General features: G+C 43.0%; 2 pseudogenes; one reads left to right on the forward strand and one right to left on the reverse strand.

Annotated features, from left to right (window-relative positions):
- LOC115831154 overlaps nucleotides 1-22,615 on the reverse strand; it is a 70,512-nt pseudogene that overhangs the window by 7,113 nt on the left and 40,784 nt on the right.
- LOC100601457 lies at nucleotides 2,942-3,539 on the forward strand (annotated as a pseudogene).

Genomic DNA, 22,615 nt, shown 5'->3' on the forward strand with positions numbered 1-22,615 from the left:
TACTAAAAATACAAAATTAGCCTGGTGTGGTGGTGGGTGCCTGTAATCCCAGCTACTTGGGTGCCTGAGGCAGGAGAATCACTTGAATCCTGGAGGAGGAAGTTGCAGTGAGCCAAGATCACACCACTTGGGCAACAGAGCAAGACTCCATCTCAAAAAAAGAAAAAGAAAAAGAAAAAGAAAGGAAAAAGAAAGAAAAGACTATTTTGGGTTGAAGTATGAGAAGTACATTAGTTTTGCCTTTTTTTTTCCCCTCGAGATGGAAGTCTTGCTCTGTCACCCAGGCTGGAGTGCAGCGGCGCAATCTCTGCTCACTGCAACCTCTGCCTCCCGGGCTGAAGCAATTCTCATGCCTCAGCCTCCTGAGTAGCTGGGATTACAGGCGCCCACCACCATGCCCAGCTACTTTTTATATTTTTAGTAGAGACAGGGTTTCACCATGTTGGCCAGGCTGGTCTTGAATTCCTGATCTTGTGATCCGCCCGCCTTGGCCTCCCAAAGTGCTGGGATTACAGGCGTGAGCCACCACGCCCAGCCTAGTTTTGCCTTTTAACTGATAAGCTCTAATTAGGGCATATGCTAATGAAAACTGAGAAATTTAAATAATAGGACAAAATGAGAAAAACTAAAGAGAAAAAAATTTTTTTTTTTTTTACCTTGTCTGTATTAAGAAAACAAACAGGATTGCTGGCTTCAAATACTCCCATCAGCCAAGGATTATCAGAATAGTCAGCATAAAATTCCAGTTCCAGCTTCACATCTTTAAGTGAGGTAGGTTTATCACTGCATTGGCCACTTTGTCTGATCCACACTCCAGCTTGCCCTCGTAGGTCAGCTTATTACTTAAGGACATAATTTTACTAAGGGAATTACAAAAGATAACTTTAGTTTTGGTAGATGGAAACAAACATGAAAACCACTCCTAGCTAACACTGTTACAAATACTTGTTCATTCTGTACTGCACGGTTAACTGTACAACAGCATTCTTATTCTGCTCCAGCCTCTTGAATAAGCCTTCACTCATGCCAAGAGCTCTGTCAATAAATCAGATTCAGGTTTATCAGTGTACTAAATCTGTTCCTTGAAAATAATCCAGTTTAAAATTAACACTTAAATGTCTGCCTACCTTGCTTCACGGTTTAGCACCAGGGGAGGAAGCTGCTGATGGTCCCCCACTAACACAAATCTCCGTGAAAAAAAAAGGGGGCCCAGACAAATTGGTTGGCTAATTTGAGAGGCTTCATCCACAATACAAAAATCAAAAATTTTATGGGAAAATATTGGATGGTTTATTCCCATACACGTTGTTGCAATTATAAGCTAAAAACAAGGAAAACAGATCAGTTATTTAATATGTAAAAGAAATGTAGTTTTGTTTCTCTCATTTTTGAAATGAAAAGATCAAAAGGTTTTTGTTCTATGGCATCAGGAATCCTCCAATATTATCTAATTCTGAAATATTTATAGCATGCAAATTTTAATTTTTTTTCTACGAATTAAAAATAATCGAGTAAACTTTCCAGACACTATTGAACAATGCTCACATTTGGATCTTTCCCAGTGGAAATCTGGAACATTCAAGAGGTAATAAGTTAGTTCGTTTTTTGTTTGTTTGTTTAATGTCAACCAGGACTTTGCTTCTGGGAAGATGGAGTACTTTTCCTTATTCTTTCCACAAACGACAACTAAAATCCCTAGGCATTATATATATAAAACCAACAAAAGAAGACTCTGAAAGGTGGAGAGAAGGCAGACCAGCTAGGGAGCTCAGGACCAAAGAAACAACACAGTAGTTGATTCCCTGGGCTTTCTTTTTGCCTCGTAGATCCCAGATTTGGAACCGAAAGAGCTACAACACACCAGTGGGTGCTAAAAACAGCTGCAACCAAAGTCTGCTCTCTCTAGCTGAAGGAACAGGAAAGGGAAAGCCTAGCTAGACAGAAAACTTTCACACAGTAACTACTCTAGCCAAATATCACTGGAAAAAATGTACAGCCCCACAACCACAGACACCAGCAAACATGGAGGAGAGTAGATCTCTGCCCTTCTCAAGGCTGTAACAAGGTGCCCCACAACCCACCAGGCTGGTGTCAGAGAAAGCCAAGTACAGAGTCAGGTCTTTCATCCCCGATGACTGGTAACTGGCACCAACCCCACATGCTAGTAGAGACCACATCAGAAGCCTAGACTTCCACGCCAACCAAGCGGGCCCAGAGGTAACGAGGAACCTCCCACTTTGGTCAAAGACGGCTGAGTGGAGAACCCAGACTTTGACTCCCACCTGGCAGGAATGAGGTGGTACCCCCTCTTCCCCTACCACGGCAGTGAGAGGAAGTCAGCTAAAACATAAGTTTTCAGTAACAATAAAATATGATCATGTTTCAATAAAAAAAATCAATCATTACAAGACAAACCAGGAAAATCTCAAATTCAATGAAAACAGACGACAATCTATAAATGCCAACACCAGAATGACAGAGATGTCAGATCTGACCAAGATTGTAAAGTAGCCATGGTAACAACATTTAATGAGTGATTATGAACACGCTTGAATATGAACCAAAAAAACAAAGTCTCAGCCAAGAAATAGAAGATAGAAAGAATAAAATGGAAATTTTAGAACTAAAAATATGATAACTGGGCCAGGTACAGTGGCTCACACCTGTAATCCCAACACTTTGCAGATTGCTGGAGCTCAGGAGTTTGAGACCAGCCCGAGCAACATGGCAAAAACCGGTCTCTACAAAAAATACAAAAATAAGCTGAGTATGGTGGCATACACCTATAGTCCCACCTACTTGGAGGGCTAAGGCAGGAGGATCACTTGAGCCAAGGAGGTCGAGGCTGCAGTGAGCCATGTTCATGCCATTGCACTCCAGCCTGGGTGACAAAGTGAGTCACTGTCTCAAAAAAAAAAACCAAAACAGGCCTGAGGCCGCTGCTAGCCAGAGTGTCACCATGAAGTTCAATCCCTTCGTGAACTCGGACTGCAGCAAAAACCGCAAACGTCACTTCAATGCCCCCTTGCACGTGCACAGGAAGATCACGTCATCCCCCCTCTCCAAGGAGCTGCGGCAGAAGTACAATGTCCTCTCCACGCCCATCTGCAAGGACGACAAGGTCCAGGTAGTTCAAGGACACTACAAAGGTCAGCAAATTGGTAAGGTGGTCCAGGTGTACAGAAAGAAAGATGTCATGTACATCGAGCGGGTGCAGCGTGAGTAGGCCAACAGCGCAACTGTCCATGTGGGTACTCACCCAAGCAAGGTGGTTATCACCAGGCTAAATCTCAACAAGGATCAGAAAAAAATTATTGAACACAAAGCCAAGTCTTGACAAGTCAGAAAAGAGAAAGGCAAATATAAGGAGGAACTTATTGAGAAAATGCAGGAATAAATATAACCTGTTGTGCAACCATGGTTTAACTGAGATTTTTAGGCTAGTGTGTGTTTCTTTGGAACTTTTCAGAATGTCTCTGGAACATTTCTTTTTTTTTTTTTTTGAGACAGAGTCTTGCTCTGTAGCCCGGGCTGGAGTGGAGTGGCATGATCCTGGCTCACTGCAACCTCCACCTCCCAGGTTCAAGCGATTCTCCTGCCTAAGACTCCCAAGTAGCTGGGATTACAGGTGCCCGCCACCATGCCCGGCTAATTTTTTGTATTTTTAGGAGAGACGGGGTTTCATTATGTTGGCCAGGCTGGTCTCGAATGCCTGACCTCGTGATCCACCCGCCTCGGTGTCCCAAAGTGATGGGATTACAGGCATGAGCCACTGGGCCCGGCCATGTTTTTTTTTTTTTTTTTTTTTTTTTTTTTGAGATAGAGTCTCACTCTGTCTCCCAGGCTGGAGTACAGTGGCGGTGATCTCGGCTCACCACAAGCTCCGCCTCCCAGGTCAGGCCATTCTCCTGCCTCAGCCTCCTGAGTAGCTGGGACTACAGGTGCCCGCCACCCTATCTGGCTAATTTGTTGTATTTTTAGTAGAGATGGGGTTTCACCGTGTTAGCCAGGATGGTCTCGATCTCCTGACCTCGTGATCCACCCGCCTCGGCCTCCCAAAGTGCTGGGATTACAGGCGTGAGACACCATGCCCGGCCATCTCTGGAACATTTCATTTCCTGTTTTGTTACCTGAGGCTCTGTAAATCTACTTTTGCAATTTTAATTAATAATTTTATAAACAAAAATGGGAAATGCTTCATAATTCAAAAAAAAAAAACAAAAAAACCCCCCAAAACCCAAAAAACAAAATACCAGGCCAGGCACTGTGTCTCACACCTGTAATCTCAGCACTTTGGGAGGCCAAGATGGGTGAATCACTTGAGGCCAGGAGTTCAAGACTAGCCTGGCCACCACAGGGAAACCCTGTCTCTAATAAAAATACAAAAAATTAACCAGGCATGGTAGTGCATGCCTGTAGTCCCAGCTACTTGGGAAGCTGAGGCATGAGAACCATTTGAACCTGGGAGGCAGAGGTTACAGTGAGCCAAGATCGGGCCATTGCACTCCAGCCTAGGTGACAGAGGAAGATTCTGTCTCAAAAAAGAAAACCTTCAGCATCTGGGGCTAGACAGAGTTCTTAGACTTGAGACCAAAAGCATAATCTATAAAAGGAAAAAATGTATATTCCGGACTTCCTCAAAAAAACCTTTTGTGGCTGGGCACAGTGGCTCACGCCTGTAATCCCAGCATTTTGGGAGGCTGAGGTGGGCGGATCACCTGAGGTCAGAAGTTTGAGACCAGCCTGGCCAACACAGTGAAACCTCATCTCTACTAAAAATACAAAAATTAGCCAGGCATGGTGGCTCATGCCTCTAGTCCCAGCTACTTGAAAGACTGAGGCAGGAGAATCGCTTGAACCTGGGAGGCAGAGGTTGCAGTAAGTGGAGATCACACCACTGCAGTCCGTCCTGGGTGACACAGTGAGAGTCCGTCTCAAAAAATAAATAAATAGGCCGGGTGCGGTGGCTCACACCTGTAATATCAGCACTTTGGGAGGCCGAGGCGGGCAGATCACAAGGTGAGGAGATCGAGACCATCCTGGCTAACACGGCGAAACTCGGTCTCTACTAAAAAAATACAAAAAATTAGCCAGGCGTGGTGGCGGGCGCCTATAGTCCCAGACACTTGGGAGGCTGAGGCAGGAGAATGGCGTGAACCTGGGAGGCAGAGCTTGCAGTGAGCCGAGATTGTGCCACTGCACTCCAGCCTGGGCGACAGAGCAAGACTCCATCTCAAACAAACAAACAAACAAATAAATAAATAAAACCATCTTTTGTTCTGCATAAGACGCTATGAGGAGGATAAAATGCAAGTGATAGAGTGGGAGAAAATACCTGCAAACCACATATCCATTAAAGGGCTAGTATTAGAATATGCATTTTAAAAATTCTCGAAACTCAACACTACAAAGCATATAATCCAAAATGGGCAAAAACATGAAGAAGAGATACAGATGACAAAAAAGCACATGAAAACCTCATTATGGGCCGGGTGTGGTGGCTCAAGCCTGTAATCCCAGCACTTTGGGAGGCTGAGGCGGGTGGATCACCTGAGGTCAGGAGTTCGAGACCAGCCTGGACAACATGGTGAAACCCCGTCTCTACTAAAAAATATATATATGTGGCGCATGCCTGTAATCCCAGCTACTTGGGAGGCTGAGGCAGGAGAATCACTTGAACCTGGGAGGCAGAGGTTGCAGTAAGCCGAGTTCACGCCACTGCACTCCAGCCTGGGCAATAACGTGTCAAAAACAAAAACACAAAAAAACCCACCACATTATGGCTGGATGCAGTGGCTCACACTTGTAATCCCAACACTTTGGGAGGCAGACAGAGGTCGGAGGATCATTTGAACCCAGGAGTTCAAGACCAGCCTGGACAACATAAAAAAATTTAAAATATTAGGTAGGCGTGGTGGTACATACCTGTATAGTTCCAGCTACTCAGGAGGCTGAGACAGAAAGATCACCTGAGCCCAGAAGGTCAGGGCTGTAGTAAGCCGTGGTCTCACCAGTGCACTCCAGCCTGGGCAACAGAGCAAGACCTTGTCTCAAACACACACACACACACACACACACACACACACATTTTAACTATTGGGTAAATGCAAATTAAAATCTCCAAACACCTACCAAAATGGCTAAAATTAAAAATAGTATCAGCTGGGCACAGTGGCTCACACCTCTAATCCCAGCACTTTGGGAGGCCAAGGCGGGTGGATCACGAGGTCGAGAGCTCAAGACCAGCCTGGCCAACATGGTGAAACCTCGTCTCTACTAAAAATACAAAAAATTAGCCAGGCGTGGTGGCGCATGCCTGTAATCCTAGCTACTCAGGAGGCTGAGGCAGGAGAATTGCTTGAATCTGGGAGGCAAAGGTTGCAGTGAGCTCAGATCACACCACTGCACTCCAGCCTGGGTGCCAGAGCCAAACTCCATCTCAGAAAAAAAAAAAAAGCCTGGTGCAGTGGCTCACGCCTATAATCCCAACACTTTAGGAGGCCGAGGCAGGTGGATCACCAGGTCAGGAGATCGAGACCATCCTGGCTAACACGATGAAACCCCGTCTCTAGTAAAAACACAAAAAATTAGCTGGGCATGGTGGCGGGCACCTGTAGTCCCAGCTACTCGGGAGGCTGAGGCAGGAGAATGGCATGAACCTGGGAGGTGGAGCTTGCAGTGAGCCGAGATTGCACCACTGCACTCCAGCCTGGGGGACAAAGCGAGACTCCATCTCAAAAAAAAAAAAAAAATTGTATCGCCACCAAATGCTGAGGAGATCATTCATACATGTGAAATGTTCCTGCTTAGAAAAACAGTTTGGCAGATTAAAAAAAAAAAAAAATGAACATGCAGCTACCAATCAATCCAGAAATTGTAGTACTGGGAATTTATCCCAGGGAAATGAAGACTTATGTTACGCAAAAATCTGTAACATGAGTGTTTATAGCAGCTTTATTCACAATATCCAAAAACTGGAAACAATCCAGACTTTCAGAGGGTGAATGGTTAAACAGAATGCAGTACATCCATGCTGTGGAAAAATACTCGGCAACAAAAAGGAACAAACTATTAACACATATAACTATCCGGGGGAAGTTCTGGAGAATCAGGCTGAGTGAAAAACACCAATCCTAAAAGGCTTCTACATTTACTTAACATTCTCGAATGACCAAATTATCAAAATGGAGATCAGAGTCTCAGAGTCATGGCTGTCACAGGTTAAGGAGGGGTAAGGCAGGAGAGTGGATACAACTATAAAAGTGCAACATGAGGAATCTTGTGGTAATAGAATAGGGACTGTATCAATGTCAACATCCTGGGTGTGACATTGTACTACAGACTTGTAAGATGTCACCACTGGATAAAGGGGACACAGGTTCTCTCTAGTATTTCTTATAACTGCATGTGAATCTACAGTTACCTCAAAGTAAAATGTTTAATTTAATAAAAATATTAACCAGATATACATCTTAGCCAGTTCTAATTTATCAATAACAGGGACAGATATTAGACAAAAATGTGCTAGCATTAGACAAAGGAGGTAAAGGAACAATCTATTAAATCTAATTTTTGGGAAATTTTTTAAAGACAAAATATCAGTTAAGCCAGGCACTATAGCCGCGCCCATAATCCCAGCTACTTGGTGGAAGTTTCAATTAAAAAAAAAAAAAAAATCCGGGCGCAGTAGTTCACGCCTATAATCCCAGCACTGTGGGAGGCCGAGGCAGGAGGATAACCTGAGGTTGGGAGTGCAAGACCAGCCTGACCAACATGGAGAAACCCCGTCTCTACTAAAAATACAAAATTAGCAGGACGTGGTCACGCATGCCTGTAATCCCAGCTACTTCGGAGGCTGAAGCAGGAGAATCGCTTGAACCCAGGAGGCAGAAGCTGCGGTGAGCTGAGATGGCGCCATTGCACTCCAGCCTGGGCAACAAGAGCAAAACCCTGTCTCAAAAAAAAAAAAAAATTAGTCGGGCATGGTGGCGGGTGCCTGTAGTCCCAGCTACTCGGGAGGCTGAGGCAGGAAAATGGTGTGAACCCGGGAGGCGAAGCTTGCAGTGAGCCAAGATCATGCCACTGCACTCCAGCCTGGGTGACAGAGAGAGACTCTGTCTCAAAAAAAAAAAAAAAAAAAAAGAAAAAAAAATCAGTTAAGAACTCCCAGTATAAATAAACATTAAATAACAAAATAAAATAAAAATTAGGTTCTATATAAAAGCCTAGAGATAGTTATCACAAGACTATTAAGTACCATTGTTTCTAATTCAAACTTACAAAAAACCCGGATTTTTTTTTTTTTTTGAGCCGGAGTCTCGCATTGTCACCTAGGCTGGAGTGCAGTGTCACAATCTCAGCTCACTGCAACATCCGCCTCCCAGGTTCAAGCGATTCTCCTTGCCTCAGCCTCCCAAGTAGCTGGAATTACAGGCGCCCACCACCACGCCCAGCTAATTTTTTTTGTATTTTTAGTAGAGACAGGGTTTCATTATGTTGGCCAGGCTGGTCTTGAACTCTTGACCTCATGATTCGCCCACCTTGGCCTCCCAAAGTGCTGGGATTACAAGCGTGAGCCATCGCGCCTGGCCAAAACCCTGATTATTAGTAGTTTCCTAGGATATTTGAAACTAGAAGAGAGCCCTAAATAATAAACCCAAAACCTTATTTCAGATCAGAAGGAAATAGCAAACTGTAAGTTAATAAACTGGTCGTATAGTACATATAAATTAATCACGTGCAAATCCAGTCAATGTGACTAAATTTCCCAGAGTACAGTTTTTCCCCTCATTCTGGCTGTGGACATTAACTGTTAGTATTAGTATACAATAATTGTGCTTACTTGACTATTGTAGAGTTCCTCTAGAAGAGCTGAGGATTTAATGGACTTTGATCTGCAAATTTCTTGCTCTGTAAATTGCTGGATAGCTGGATGAACCTTCTGAGTCTGACCCAAACGCAAAAATCCTATTTTAAACTTGGCTAACTTCAAAAGAATATTGTCAGCAGCAGAGTGTGTATAGATGGTCAACAAAACACTAAAACCACAGGCGTAGAGAATTCTTACCTAATAATGGGTAAGAGAAAAAAGAAAAAACAGCTTTACTTTTAATTCCAGATAATTTTTAACATGTTTATAAACTTAACAAGAACCATATCTAAGAGCTGAGCCAAGTAAAAATTATGAAGCCAAAACATTTTACAAAAATTACATGACATTATTATACATTATTAATAATACGTCAATAATACATCATAGGCCAGGCACGGTGGCTCACGCTTGTAATCCCAGCACTTTGGGAGGCTGACGCAAGTGGATCACTTGAACCCAGAAATTCAAGACTGGCCTGGGCAACAAAGTGAGATGCCATCTCTTTTTAAAAAATTCTTTTTTTAATTAGCCAAATGAGGTGGTGCACCCCTGTGGTCCCAGCTACTTGGGAGGCTCAGGAACGAGGACTGTTTCAGCCCAGGAGGTTAAGACTGCATGAATTGTGATCATGCCACTGCATTCCAACCTGGTCTCAAATACCAATCCCCCTGACTTGGACTCCCAAAGTGCTGGGATTATAGGCATGATCCACCTCGCCTGGCTCATGTAACAAGACTCCATCTCAAAAAAAAAAAAAAAAAAAAAAAAGAAAAAAAGAAATTTACTGACATGGAAAAAAAAAATCCAAGAAAAATCTCTAACACCTTTTTTTTTTTTTAGGACGGAGGTTTGCTCTTGTTGCCCAGGTTGGAATACAATGGCATGATCTCGGCTCACTAGAATCTCCGCCTCCTGGGTTCAAGTGATTCTCCTGCCTCAGCCTCCCGAGTAAAGCTAGGATTACAGGCGCATGCCACTATGCGTGGCTAATTTTTTTATTTTTAGTAGAGATGGGGTTTCACCATGTTGGCCAGGCTGGTCTCGAACTCCTGACCTCAAGTGATCCGCCCACCTTGGCCTCCTAAAGTGCTGGGATTACAGGCGTAAGCCACCACGACCGGCCTCTAACATCATCTTTAAAGGGAAAGGAACACATATAGTGATAAATATCACATACCACTAACGGAAAGAGAGCTTAGAAAATTCTAAATGCGAGAAATCTACATGATTACAACTGTTTGTGCTTCAGCTTTACTATTTCTCGTCATTCTAAAAAGTTCATTTGAAACAAAGACACTGAATTAAAATTCAGCCCTTTTGATATTAAATATTACATCCTCCGAACTGAGGAGAAGCGGATACAAATATTTTGTCTCTAAGCAGAAGAATAATAACCTTACGAGAGTACATATCGTAGTTGTTTTTCCTGTCCCAGGCATACCCACAATGAGTGTGTAGTCTTTTGAAAGAAGCACCTTTTTCATCCCTTGCCTCTGAGGCTTATTCAAACCTACATTTAAATTCAAAAATGACACGAAAAAGAATGTTGAATTTCAAAGGAAAAGTTAATTATTTTATAAGAAAAGCAGTCTCTATCCAAGTCTACTCTTCAATACAAAACCATTTCCAAAGAGTCTTGGTCTAAACATTGTAATTGCAAGTCTAATCAAGATATTAGACTACAGTATAAATCAAATAGAAACAAGAAAAATTAATCAAAGCAGACATGGTGATTTTAGCATACCCTTTAGAATGCAGGCAACCGTATCCTTTGCATCATGTGGAAGAACAGAACTAAGGCAGGATATAAACTGAGGTTCACGAAAGTCAATAATTAAATCTCGAAGTTTTTTGCTGAAAAGTGAAAAAGCACTTTTAGTAATATTCCTTAGAAAAGTGGAGTGAAATTCAAATTTGCTCATTGTTACAAACCTGACAAACGTGTTTTCCATCAATTTAGAAATATTTCCTAATGGGGTATCTATATCACAATTTTTTTCTTCTTGGTCTAATCTGAACAAAGTTGATTCTGGAAGGACCGACAAGTTTCTAAAACAACAAAACAAATATACATGAATGTTTTCCATTTCACATAGTCTGTATAAGAAATATGCTGCTATCTGCTAAAAGAATAAATGGGCCAGAATAGCTATTAAAATAGCTACCAGCCCTCAGTCACACTTGCCAATCAAGGACAGCATGAGGCCCTGGATTGGTGGGAAAAGGCAGAGGGAAGGGGAAGGTTCAAGGCACCAAGGCCAAAGCAATTAATAATTGGGAACCTGCAACATTTGCTGAAAATCCATTTACCCTTGCAATCGAACATGGGTTCACCATCCCCAGCGGGATCCTGAATGCATGGCTCTTCCTTCCTCTAACCTGGAGTGCAGGTTTCTTTTCTGCCACCTTCTCCCTGTCTTCTATCTGTCCCTTAAGCTCTGGTATTCCCTAGAGTCCCTTCCCTGGTTCATCGTACTACTCTTTCTCATTGTTTGCCCCAGGGTCCCAGGCCCTCACGTGCCTCCAAATTCCAAATTCCATCTTTAGGCCTGACCTCACACTCCTCTCCCACCTGGTTCCTCACCCAAGCTTTGGGTTTGGATATTTAGTAGGCAGCGAGATCTCTCCACTTAGCTAAACCCAGGCTGTGAAAGCACAGTACTTTCAAAGCAGAACTCCTCCTCATCCCTGCGGAACCTGATGCTCCTTCTCTGGTCCTGATCACAGTTAATGGCATTGGCATTTGCACTTGCACTGCCGTCTTGATCATTCCCTCTCCCTCATCCTCTCCCCAACCCACATACCCAATCAGTATCCAAATGCCAGCCAATTTTACTTTCTAAATACTTCTCAAAGTCATTCCATTCTCTCTGCCAACACTACCCTGCCTCAGTTTCCTCTAGCCTGGGTCACTGCAACAGCTTCCAGATTTGCTTTTAGTTTTTCTTCCATTAATGAACTCAATTCTCTACAATGCAGCCAAAGGAAAATGCAAATCCAATGATTATCCACTCTTCTGTTTAAAACCTTTCAATACATCAGAATAAATAAAATCTAAGCTTTTTTTTTTTTTTTGAGAGAGGGTCTTGTTCTATTGCCTAGGCTAGAGTGCAGTGGCATGATCATGGCTCACTGTAGCCTTGAACTCCTGGGCTCAAGCAATTATCTCACCACAGCCCCCTGAGTAGCTGGGACTACATGTGTACACCACCACACCTGGCTAATTTTTTAATTTTTTGGAGAGATGGCAGTCTCACTATGTGGCCCAGGATGGAAAACTTTTTAACATGGTATATAAGACATTCTATGACCTGATCTCTCTAATTACTCTCTTCCTTATATTTTATATTCCAGAAATAACGTAATTACCTGCATTTTCCTGAATGCTCCATGTCACACTACATCACACCTTTGTGCAACAGGTTTGCCCAGTATTCTCTTCTCACACTGTTTCACCAGACTAATTTATTAATCCACAGGATGAAGATTCAGAATTAGCTCTTCGAAAAGGCTTCCCTTGGCCTGTCATGGTGGCTCATGCCTGTAATCCCAACACTTTGGGAAGCTGAGGCAGGACGATCACTTGAGATCAGGAATTTGGGACCAGCCTGGCCAACATGGTAAAACCCTGTGTCTACTAAAAATATAAAAATTAGTCGGGCATGGTGGCACACGCCTATAATCCCAGCTACTCAGGAGGCTGAGGCAGGAGAATCGCTGGAGCCCAGGAGGCAGAGGCTGCAGTGAACTGAGATCGTGCCACTGCACTCCAGCCAGGGAGACAGTGAGACTGTCTCAAAAAAAAAAAAAAAAAAAAAAAAAAAAAAAAAAAAAAAGCCTTCCCTGAGCCTCCTAAAATTGAATTAAATACCTCTCCTCTGTGTTCCTATCAATTTGAACACATATCATATTAGATTGAAAATAAGCTGGGTGTAGTAGCTCATGCCTATAATGCTAGCACTTCAGAAGGCTGAAGCAGGAGGATCACTTGAGCCCATGAGTTCAAGACCAGCCTGGGCAATGTAGTGAGACCCCCATCTCTACAAAAAATTAAAAAATTAGCCGGGTGTGGTGGCATGCACCTGTGGTCCCAGCTATGCAGGAGGCTGAGGTAGAAGGACTGCTTGATCCCAGGAAGTCCAGGCTGCAATGAACTGTGATCATGCCACTGTACTCCAGCCTGGGCTGGAGTGAGACCATGTGTCAAAAAAAAAAAAAAAAACGAAAAAGAAAATATGTATGTCTACACGCAAGACCGTAAATTCCTCAAGGATTTGCAAAGTACTTAATACATGGTAGACACTAAATAAATACTGCAAAGGATACACAAATCCAAGTAGACAACCGGAACATTGTGGATCACCATCCCACGTCATGATATCTAGACAAGGGGTGGTTATGACTCAACTAAGATTACTGATCAGTAGGGAACGAGCCTGGACATTTCCATTACAGTTACTCAGATGTCACTGAGTCCCAACTGCTGACCTCTCTCCATTAAGAAATGGTCGGGCATGCCTGTATTAACTGTAAGAAATGCTGGAAAACACAATCCAGCTGACTGTGAAAGAAGAAGGGAATATGGATTATTCGTGAATGTGGATATTGGTCTCTGCCACAATTTTTTTTTTTTTCTTTAAGACAGGGTCTCACTCTGTCACTCAGGCTATGTGCAGTGCAGAGGTGTGATCTCAGCTCACTGCAGCCTCAACCTCCTGGGCTCAACTGATCCTCCCACCTCGGCCTCCACAGTACCTGGGACTACAGACATGCACCACCTCCTAATTTTTGTATTTTTGGTAGAGACCAGGTCTTACTTACGTTGCCCAGGCTGGCCTCAAACTCCTGGGCTCAAGCAATATACCCACCTCAGCCTCCCAGTGTGCTAGGATTACAGGCGTGTACCACCTCGCCTGCCCAGATTTTCATATCAATTATTCTACTATTAATATTTTTATTTAGGCCAGGCGTGGTGGCTCACTGGGTCTGGCCTAAATAAAAATAGTAGAATATATATACATATATATATATATTTTTAGACAGAGTCTCACTCTTGTTGCCCAGGCTGGAGTGCAGTGGTGCGATCTCAGCTCACCGAAACCTCTGCCTCCGGGTTCAAGCAATTTTCCTGCCTCAGCCTCCCGAGTAGCTGGGACTATAGGTGTGTGCGCTACCATGCCTGGCTCTTTTTTTGTATTTTTAGTAGAGACGGGTTTTCACCGTGTTAGCCAGGATGGTCTCGATCTCCTGACCTTGTGATCCACCCAACTCGGCCTCCCAAAGTGCTGGGATTACAGACGTGAGCCACTGTGCCCTGCCTATATATTTTTATTTAAATCAGCCATTTTGTTGTAACTGAAATGGGTATACTTATATCACAACTATAAATGGGAAAAATCAACATTTTTATTTAAAGGGAGAGAACAAAATAGTCAGTACCCAGCATGCAAGGAGAAATAAGCATTATAGCTAACACAGGGTGGCATCTATGCTGTCTGCTATACATGCGGTTGTAAGAATTAGATAAGATTATGTCCACATCATCACTATGGAACATAATGTACTAAACAAAACTTTAGCAGTTTGGTAGTTCCTCAAAATGTTAAATGCGAAATTAGCACATGACCCATGCCTAGGTAACTACAAAGAAAATGAAAATATGTCTACCTAAAACGATGCATGTCAATGTTCATAGCAATATTAATCATTACAGCAAAAAAGTGGAAACAACTCAAATGTCCATCAGCTGGTGAATGGATGAACAAAATGTGGTGTATCCATACAACAGAATATAATCAGCCATAAAAAAAATGAGGGTCTCATATATGCTGAAACATGAATGAACTTTGCAAACATTAGGCTAAGTGAAAGAAGCAAGACACAAAAGGTCACATATTGTATGGTTCCACTTATATCATATATCCAGAATGGATGAATCTATACAGAAAGAAAGCCAATTTAGTGGTTGCCAGGGACTTCAGGGAGGAGAGAGTGGGAAGTGACTGCGTAATAGGAATGAGGTTTCCTTTTAGGATGATAAAAGTATCTTAGAAATAGACAGAAGTGATGTTTGCACAATATTGGGAATATACTAAATGCCACTCAATTATACACATTAAAATGGTTAATGATCAATTTTGTTATATGAATTTTACCTGAATTTATTTAAAATAAAAAGAATGAAATGCTGATACATGTTATAACATGAAGATGAATTTCAAAAACAGCATGCTGTGTGAAAAAACCCAGTCACCAAAGACCACATATTGCATGATTCCATTTATACGAGATGTCCAGAATGGTCAAATCTACAGAGACAGAAAGTAGGTTAGTGGTTGCCTCGGGCTGGGGAAATTGGAGGAAAATGAGAAGTGACTACTAAAGGGTAGAGGGCTTCTTCCCTGGGAGTTTCTTTTTGGGGTGATGAAAATACTCAAAGTTGATTGTGGTGATGGCTGCACAACACTGTGAATATACTAAAAACCAGTGAATTGTACATTTTAAATGGATGAACTACACGGATGTGAATTATATATCAATAAAGCTGTTTAGAAAAAAGTAACATTTCATTACCTGTCTAATAACAAGTTACTGTTGTCATGTTAATCTCCTTCACATATCCTCTAGACAAAGCAAACAGTGACCTTTCTTCTCCACTTACAATAACTCTGTCACCTGCCATTAGATTTGTGACAGGCATGGCACCATGTTTACGATGGAAATTATGCAAATATTGCCCATCGCAAACTATCTTTACATGTTCCGTTCTAATCAGGTTTCCAATGCAACTGCCACTCTTCTCCCTATGAAAAGACCAAAGGAAAAAACTTCTGTTTATATTACATACGTAAGTATTGTGTCTGCATTTTCCTACAACTTACTTGTTCATCTGACTCCTAAAAATTGTTATTGAGGTCAGGTGTGGTGGCTCACGCCTGTAATCCCAACACTCCAGGAGGCCGAGGCGGGTGGATTACCTGAGGTCAGAAGTTCAAGACCAGCCTGGCCAACGTGGTGAAACCCCATCTCTACTAAAAAAAAAAAAAAAAAAAAAATTAGCCAGGTGTGGTAGTGCTCGCCCATAATCCCAGCTACTCAGGAGGCTGAGGCAGGAGAATCACTTGAACCCGGGAGATGAAAGTTGCAGTGAGCCAAGATCTCACCATTGCTCAACAACCTGGGCAACAAGAGCAAAACTACCTCTCAATCAAAAACAAAAACAAAACAAAACAAAAAAACAAAAAGACTAATATTAAGCCTGTCATTTTTACATTTTACACAACCTACAGTAAAATGTTAGAAATGTTAAGTAAACATTCTATTAGTTTCTGGGGTTTTTTGAGACACCCTCCGACCCCCGCCCCATTCAAGTGATTCTCATGCCTCAGTCTTCTGAGTAGCTGGGATTACAGGCATACACCACCACGCCAAGCTAATTTTTAATATTTTTAGTAGAGACAGGGTTTCACCATGTTGGCCAGGCTGGTTTCGAACCCCTGGACTCAAGTGACCCACCGGCTCAGCCTCCCAAAGTGCTGGGATTACAGGCCTGAGGCACCATGCTCGGCCCTCTATTAGTTTTAAATGAATTGCTCAACAACAGTCTTGCGAGAAAGTGCTAGGGATCGCCCCACCCTTGTTGTACCCACAGGCTGGGATCTCCAAAAACTGTGTTCTGTTGGCACTTTGATCCCTGAAGGGTAGATACCCCCACTTCTTGGCCTGATACATATAATACCATTACAGAAAACAAACCATAATAACCTGCTCCCAAATGCAATATAAAAAAAAATTATAGCCAGGCGCAGTGGCTCATGCCTATAATCCTAGCACTTTGGGAGGCCGAGGTAGGCGGATCATCTGAGGTCAGGAGTTTGAGACCAGACTGACCAACATGGAGAAACCCTGTCTCTACTAAAAATACAAAATTAGCCGGGCTTGGTGGCACATGCCTGTCATCCCAGCTACTCAGGAGGCAGAGGCAGGAGAATCGCTTGCACCTGGCAGGCGGAGGTTGCGGTGAGCCGAGATCGTGCCATTGCACTCCAGCCTGGGCAACAAGAGTGAAACTCCGTCTCAAAAAAAAAAAAAAAATCATTTAAAATCTCTCCGGCAGCACTACTAAATGACATGTGCTCTCAGAGGCTTATTAGTATTTATATATGTATGACAGATTCACTACATATATGCAGTCTAACTACAATTAAATAAACTTTCTCCACAGCAATGTTATCTTGTGTTGAAGTCTAATATTAGGGGAAAAAATGATCCAATTATTTCTGAAGTCATGTTATTAATATTCATTCTGGGCTGGGCTCCGTGGCTCATGCCTGTAATCCCAGCAATTTGGGAGGCTGAGGTGGGTGGATGACCTGAGGTCGGGAGTTCAAGACCAGCCTGACCAAAATGGAGAAACCCCATCTCTACTAAAAATACAAAATTAGCTAGGCATGGTGGCAAGCACCCGTAATCCCAGCTATTCAGGAGGCTGAGGCAGGAGAATCACTTGAACCCATGAGGTGGAGGTTGCAATGAGCTGAGATCATGCCATTGCACTCCAGCCTGGGCAACAGAGCAAGAATCTGTCCAAAAAAAAAAAAAAAAATTCACTCTGGAAAGAAAAAAATGAAACTAAAACAATTTAAGTTTTATATAAAAAAAAATTTTGAGGCCAAGTGTAGTGGCTCACACCTGTAATCTCAGCACTTTGGGAGGCTGAGGTGGGTGGATCACGTGAGGTTGAGAGTTCAAGACCAGCCTGACCAACATGGAGAAACCCCATCCCTACTAAAAATACAAAATTAGCAGGGTGTGGTGGCGCATGCCTGTAATCCCAGTTACTCGGGAGGCTGAGGGAGGAGAATCTCGGAGGTGGAGGTTGTGGTGAGCCAAGATCGCAACATTACTCTCCAGCCTGGGGAACATGAGCAAAACTCCATCTCAAAAACAGAAAAAAAAATTTTTGAGGCCGGGTGCAGGGGCTAACACTTGTAATCCCAGCACTCTGGGAGGCCGAGGCAGCTGGATCACCACGAGGTCAGGAGATCAAGACCATCCTGGCTAACACGGTGAAACCCCGTCTCTACTAAAAATACAAAAAAATAGCCAGGTGCTGTGGCTCACACCTGCAATCCCAGTACTTTGGGAGGCCGAGGCATGTGGATCATCTGAGGTTGGGAGTTCAAGACCAGCCTGACCAACATGGAGAAACCCTGTCTCTACTAAAAATACAAAATTAGCCTGGCGTGGTGGCCCATGCCTGTAATCCCAGTTTACTCGGGAGGCTGAGGCAGGAGAATTGCTTGAACCCGGGAGGGGGAGGTTTCAGTGAGCCAAGATTGTGCCATTGCACTCCAGCCTGAGCAACAAGAGCGAAATTCCGTCTCAAAAAAAAAAAAAAAAAATTAGCTGGGCGTAGCGGCACACGCCTGTAGTCCCAGCTACTCGGGAAGCTGAGGCAGAATCGCTTGAACCTGGGAGGCAGAGGTTGCATCAGCTGAGATCGTGCCACTGCACTCCAGCCTGGGCGACTGAGTGAGATTCCATCTCAAAAAAAAAAAAAAAAAAAATTTTGGCTGGGTGCAGTGGCTCACGACTGTAATCCCAGCACTTTGGGAGGCTGAGGTGGGTGGACTGCTTGAGGCCAGGAGTTCGAGACTAGCCTGGCCAACACGGCAAAACCCCGTCTCTACTAAAAATAACAAAAATTAGCTGGGCGTGGTGGCACGTGCCTGTAAACCCAGCTTCTTGGGAGGCTGAAGCATGAGAATTACTGGAACTCAGAAGGGAGAGGTTGCAGTGGGTCAAGACACTCCAGCTTGGGTGACAGAGTAAGACTTATTTATTTATTTATTTATTTATTTATTTATTTATTTATTTGAGATGGAGTCTCTCTGTTGACTAGGCTGGAGTACAGTGGCGCAATCTTGGCTCACTGTAAGTTCTGCCTCCTGGGTTCGTGGGATTCTCCTGCCTCAGCCTCGGGAGTAGCTGGGACTACAGGCACCTGCCACCATGCCCGGCTAATATTTTGTATTTTTAGTAGAGATGGGGTTTCATTGTGTTAGCCAGCATGGTCTCAATATCCTGACCTCGTGATCCGCCCCCCTTGGCCTCCCAAAGTGCTGGGATTACAGGCCTGAGCCACCGCGCCCGGCCCAGAGCAAGACTTTGTCTAAAAAAAAAAATGTTTTACATACTACAAAAGGCCTGAGATTAAAAAAATGAAAGCAATTAAATTTTACATAAATTTTACATATGTATAGTATACTCACTACACATACGCAGTCTATCCACAATTGCATAAACTTTCTCCACTGCAATGTTTCCTTGTGTTAAAGTCTAATATTAGGGAAATAATGATCCAATTATTTCTAAAGTCACATCATTAATACTCATTCTGCAAAGAAAAAATGAAGCTAAAGCAATGAAATTTTACATAAAGAAAAATACTATGCAAAGATAAATCCTAGGCCAGGCATAATGGCTTATACCTATAATCTCAACACTTTTGGAGGCCAAAGTGGGAGGATCACTTGAGCTCAGGAATTTAAGACTATGCTGGGCAACATAGCAAGACCCTGTTTCTATAATAACGTAAAATAAAATAAAACAAAAAAATTAGCCATGGCACAGTGGCTCACAGCTGTAATACCAGCACTTTGGGTGGTCAATATGGGAGGATCACTTGAGGCCAGGAGTTCAAGACCAGCCTGGGCCATATAGCAAGATCCCATCTCTAAAAAAAAAAAAAAAAGTTAGCCAAGTTTGGTGGTGCACACCTATGGTCCTAGCTACTCAGGAGGTTGAGGCAGGAGGACTGTGAACTTTATCCCAGAAGTTCGAGGCTACAGTGAGCTATGATTGCACCACTATACTCCAGCCAGGGCAGCAGAGTGTGACCCTGTCTCTTAAAAAAAAAAAAAAGAAAAATTCTAACTTTACAGGTGATATATTATTATTATTTTTTGAAATGAATCCCACAAGGACTATGAAATGGACCTTTAGAAAATTTGCATCTGTATCAAAAGTTACTGAAAATATAAACATTTAAAATACGAGTATTTAGACCAGGCAAGGTGGCTCACGCCTGTAATCCCATCACTTTGGGAGGCTGAGGTGGGTGGATCACTAAGTCAGGAGCTCAAGACCAGCCTGGCCAAGATGGTGAAACCCTGTCTCTACTAAAACTACAAAAATTAGCTGGGCGCAGTGGCAGGCACCTGTAATCCCAGCTACTTGGAGGCTGAGGCAGGAGAATAGCTTGAATCCAGACAGCAGAGGTTGCAGTGAGCTGACATCATGCCACTGCACTCCAGCCTGGGTGACAGTGTGAGATTCCATCTCAAAAAAAAAAAAAAGCGAGTATTTAAAAAATCAAGTTAATACCACATTAATTTGCATTATACCAATATATACAATATATAACAATTCACTTTAAGATATACTCAAGTTTATAATGTTATCACTGATGAAAAAGTACATACTGAAAACTTTTAACAGGATTTAAAATAATTTTTTTTTTTTTTTGAGTCAAGGTCTGGCTCTATCACCCAGGCTGGAGTGCAGTGGTGCGATCTCAGCTCAGTGCAACCTTCACCTCTGGCTCAAGCCATCCTCCCACCTCATCCTGGGACTACAGGCATGCACAACCACACCTAGGTAATTTTTGTATTTTTTGTAGAGACAGGGTTTTGCCATGTTGCCCAAGCTGGTCTCAAACTCGTGAGCTCAAGCAATCCACCTGCTTCGGCATCGCAAAGTGCTGGGATTACAGGCATGACACACCGCCCTGACAAAAGTAACTTTTTTTTTTTTTGAGACAGAGTCTCACTCTGTCACCCAGGCTGGAGTGCAGTGGTGCGATGTTGGCTTACTGTAACCTCCACCTCCCGGGTTCAAGCAATTCTCCTGCCTCAGTCTCCCAAGTAGCTGGGATTATAGGCGCCCACCACCACGCCCAGCTAATATTTTGTTTTGTTTTTTTTGAGACAGTTTTGCTCTTGTTGCCCAGGCTGGAGTGCAATGGCACAATCTTGGTTGACTGCAGCCTCTGCCTCCCAGGTGTTCAAGCGATTCTCCTGCCTCAGTCTCCCAAGTAGCTGGGATTACAGGCACCCGCCACCACGCCCGGCTAATTTTTGTATTTTTAGTAAGGACAGGTTTTCGCCATGTTGGCCAGGCTGGTCTCAAACCCTTGACCTCAGGTGATCCACCCACCTCGGCCTCCCAAAGAAAAGTAATTTTTAAAACAAGATTTCTTGAGGCATATTTAGTCTATTGAAACTATATTACTAACTAGCAATGATTACAGCACATAGGATACACAGGAATGGTGCTCTTCTTAGAAACAATTGAGAGCCATCTGCAGTTGTCATGAATAAATGAAATCGCATATCTATAACATGCTTCATAACCTGTATTTGTCATAAATTCCAAATGCCACCTCATTAATCCAAACTACTAAAATCTTACTGTACTAAATGGACTACTTACATTTCCGAAGCAGGCATTAGCCAGATATTTTGGTGATTCTTTTTATTATCCTTCGATTGTGACTCCAGGGTTAACATTAGACACTAAAGGCTGAAATATTCTAAGTGTGTTTGCTTCAGATGCTGGGTTTCTTCTTCTGTTTTGGGCAGCATCACAATTGGGACTGAACTACCATCCATCTGTTGTTCAGCTGCTCTAAATATAAAGTTCCAAGTTAGAGATACTTATAAACCATTTTCCTGGCTGGGTACAAAGTGAGATAATTCCAAAATAAGAACACATATATGATCATCATCATAACTCATAACCACAGCCCCTAATGTTCCTTAAAAGTCATTTAAACATAAGCCATATGGCTTTTTATAAAACAAAATGTGTGAGAAACTCAATACTGCCTTATTTTGCCTTCAGTGACTATCCCCCAAACAACTCAGGTTGGGTAAACCCTAATCTTCATTCCCATATATAACAAGTTTTGGCTTTTAATACAACTTCATTTCTCAAAAATCACAATATTTGTACACCCAGCTCAGTGACGTAAGTACACATAAAAACATGGAGAATCATTTGGATTTTGCTTAATACCAGATTAAAATATTTTCTATAGAAACAAACATGCTATAAGACAGCATACAAAACACTGACAATAAACATAAGATTTCAAAGAAATATGCCCAGTCTTCCTACGGTTCACAGTCCTCTGCCATTAAGAGATCCCTTGAAAAAATACCTTAAAGAGTATTTACGTGAGGCCGAGCGCAGAGGCTCACACCTGCAATTCTAGCATTTTGGGAGGCCAAGGCGGGCGGATTGACTGAGCTCAGGAGTTCGAGACCAGCCTGGGCAACACATGGTGAAACCCCATCTCTACTAAAATACAAAAAATTAGCCAGGTGTGGTGGCGGACGCCTGTAGTCCCAGCTACTTGAGAGGCTGAGGCAGGAGAATTGCTTGAACCCAGGAGGTGGAGGTTGCAGTGAGCCAAGATTGCGCCACTACACTCCAGCCCAGGCAACAGAGCAAGACTCTGTCTCAAAAAAAAAAAAAAAAAAAGTATTTCGGCATAGTGCAGTGGCTCAAGCCTATAATCCCAGCACTTTGGGAGGCCAAGGCAGGCAGATCACTTGAGGTCAGGAGTTCAAGAACAGCCTGGCCAACATGGTGAAACTCTATCTCTATTAAAAATACAAAAAATTGCTGGGCACAGTGGCTCATGCCTGTAATCCCAGCACTTTGGGAGGCCGAGGT

The sequence above is a fragment of the Nomascus leucogenys genome, chromosome 18 (genome assembly GCF_006542625.1).
Source record: "Nomascus leucogenys isolate Asia chromosome 18, Asia_NLE_v1, whole genome shotgun sequence".
Lineage (NCBI taxonomy): Eukaryota > Metazoa > Chordata > Mammalia > Primates > Hylobatidae > Nomascus > Nomascus leucogenys.